Source organism: Tupaia chinensis, unplaced genomic scaffold, assembly GCF_000334495.1.
Source record: "Tupaia chinensis unplaced genomic scaffold, TupChi_1.0 Scaffold144171_2, whole genome shotgun sequence".
Lineage (NCBI taxonomy): Eukaryota > Metazoa > Chordata > Mammalia > Scandentia > Tupaiidae > Tupaia > Tupaia belangeri.
The window spans coordinates 603263-605988 of NW_006204028.1; the positions used below are offsets into that span (position 1 = coordinate 603263).

Here is a 2726-nt window from a genome sequence, read left to right on the forward strand (position 1 = left end):
GGGCCCGCGGCCCGCGCGGGCCCGGCGGCGGCTGCAGCACCCGGCCCACCGCAGTCCCCGCACGTCACAAGCGACTGTCCAATCAGAGCGGCGCCGGCGCACATCAAAGGGGCGGGCCGCCTGCGGACTACGCCTCCCCGCTGCCCTGGAGGCTCCCGGAGCGTGAGCGAAGGTGGGTTGGGCGCAGGGAGAATGGGTAGGAGGATGATGGAGTGTCCCTTCGGAGGAGCGTGGGTGGGGGGCACCCTCATTAGAGCAGCTGCGGGCATGTACGTAACCCCCTGCCCACACACCTGAGAGAGCCAGGACCGTGGACTTTCTCAATCGCCGCCTCCAGGGCTCCCTTTAATCCTCGAGGCTTGCAGGAACGCACCTTCGCCTCGGGCCCATTCTGGGTTTAGCTTATCAGGCGGCAGGGAAATGCGGGTTGGCCCACCCCGCGGAAAGCAGGCTCCTTCCCACGTGCGCGCAGCTAAGTGCCCTCTGCCCTCCAGGAGCCGTCAGCGCAGCGCCGCGGCCCTCGGGACCCTTTTCCCGAGTTCCAGGTTACTGGTAATTGCCGGGGAGACGCCGTCCCAAGCCTCTGCCCAGTAAACACTGAGTTGGGGCACAGAACAGATTCTTGCAAATAGTGTAAATAAGAAGCCCACTTTCGCCTCCGCTTCCTTGTCCGCTTCCGAGCTACACAGCCCCTTTCCTCGCCCTTTGGCCCTCCCAGCCTGCCTGTGAGGGCAAGAAGAGATTACGTTTAGAGAGGAAAGAGGTAAAGCTTGTACGTGCGCATTTACCGAGAACACACCAAGAACCGGGCACTCGGCTAGCTCGCTGCAATGTACGGTTGAGTAGTCACTACACTGGGAGACAGTATTTGCCTAAGAGTTCAAACCCTGGCTTGCCTGGCTCGGCTGGGTCACAAAGGCTGTGTAGGGGGGAAAGACTGAAGGTGCCCTGAGGCCTGAGTCTCAGTCTTCCCTAAATCTCCCCCTAGGCCACTTATGGAAGAGAGCCAGACTGAGAAGCTGTGGGGCTAAGAAATCAGAGAGGAAATGGGGTTCTGCAAAGAGTTACCCTTATCTCTGCTAGCGGCTGGGGGTCATTTTTCCTCCTATAGGGCATGTGTACTCGCCTGAGACAGAGACAGAGAGATAGGGACAGGGAAAGTGAGAAAGCACCCCCAGAGAGGGTGGCCACGCCACAATCCCTTCTCCTCCATTCTCCTCTTGGGATTTGGGACATGCACACATGTGCACACGCACCTGGTGTGATTTTCAAGCCTCTGAGTCTGGAACTCAAACCCAGACTCATGTGGGATCCACCATCTGCTTGACCCCCCCCACCCCCACCATGGGGTTAATAAGACAAGGGCAGCCAGTGGCGTAGTTAAGGCAGCTGGATCTCACGTGGTCAGCTGTCCTGTTTTGAGTCTTGGAGTTGGCACCTTGAAGAGTGCACTGGGCACGTGAACCCAAAATCCTGAAAGGAGAAAGAAGATCAGGGATTACAGCACGACCACCCCCCCACGAGGAGTGCTTTCTCACTTTCCCTCTTATCTCTCCCTCTGGAAAGCGCACACCCCCACCCCACCCCCATGCATACATACATAAACAAATAAATAAGACATACTTGTCTTATGTTTGCACGTATACAAAGGCATCTGGACCCTTCAAAGCTGCATACCTGATCATGTTACTCCCTCCCTTAAAACTCTAGATAGTACCTCCAGTGTCCTAATCCCTTAAACGGAGAGCTGAGCCGCTTCATCTCTCTCACACCCTGTCTTCACCCTTCACCCCTTCTTCCTCCTGCCAGCATGCCCTGCTCTTTCTCAACTGGGGACCTCCCTCCTCCAGGAACTGGCTTCTTCCTCCATGCTGGCGGCGTCAGCACCCTCTCTGTCTGCGCTTCCTGTTACACACCCCACCGCCACTTTCTTTCTGCTTTACGCCACTTTGATCACACTGGTCACTCACGTGTGGACTCCTGACCACTCAGTGGGTACTGGAAATGTTTTTGCTAAATGTGTCAGCTCCCCCAATTGTCACCGTCATAAGTGAAGTGGGTGTAAGTCAGGCTATTTTTTTTCTTTTTTTTTTTTTGAGAGGTTTTTGCTATAGGGCGCGTCTATAGAGTGCGTGTGCTCGCCAGAAAGACAGAGAGAGACAGACAGAAAGCGAGAATCCCTCAAGGGGGATGGCCACACTGCACTCCCTTCTCCTCCATTCTCCTCTCAGGATCTTGGGCACACACGCACATGCGCCCAGCGTGAGTTTAAGTCACTGGGTTCGGGACTCAAAATGCAGTCGACTACATGGGAGTTCAGTGACATAGCCATTACACCAACTGCTGGTCTCTCTTCTTTTTTCTTTTTTCTAGGGTATATGTGCTTGCTGGAGAGGGGGGGAGGGAGAGAAATCAGCTCCCAGGCAGGATGTCACATCACAATCCCTTCTTCTCCAGTCTCCTCCTGGGGTTTTGGGCACACATGCACATGTGCTTGGCACGTTTTTCAAGCCATCAGGTCCGAGACCCAAACTGTGAAGTTGGACATGTGGAATGCAGATGCCTTAACCACCATGCTCCTGGCTGGTCCGGTTTAGGCTCGTTTTACTGCTGGGAAATCAAGGCACAGGGTGGCCAGGCTGGTGAGCTGTGGAAGCAGGATTGCGGCCTGGCTACCTTCACCATCATTCCACGCGCTCCCTCCCATCCAGCAGCTGCCATCCCTC

General features: G+C 55.7%; 1 protein-coding gene across 1 annotated transcript in view; it reads right to left on the reverse strand.

The window, feature by feature from the left end:
- The window catches only part of PHOSPHO1 (phosphoethanolamine/phosphocholine phosphatase 1), a 9699-nt gene extending 7920 nt beyond the window's left edge, over window positions 1-1779 (reverse strand). Inside the window, exons 1-2 of the mRNA XM_027767326.1 lie at window positions 1624-1779; window positions 1401-1473 (exon numbers count right to left, since the gene is read on the reverse strand). The gene's annotated coding sequence lies outside the window, so the exon portion shown is untranslated. The remainder of the gene's footprint in view (window positions 1-1400; window positions 1474-1623) is intronic.
- Between the last annotated feature and the right edge of the window lie 947 nt (window positions 1780-2726).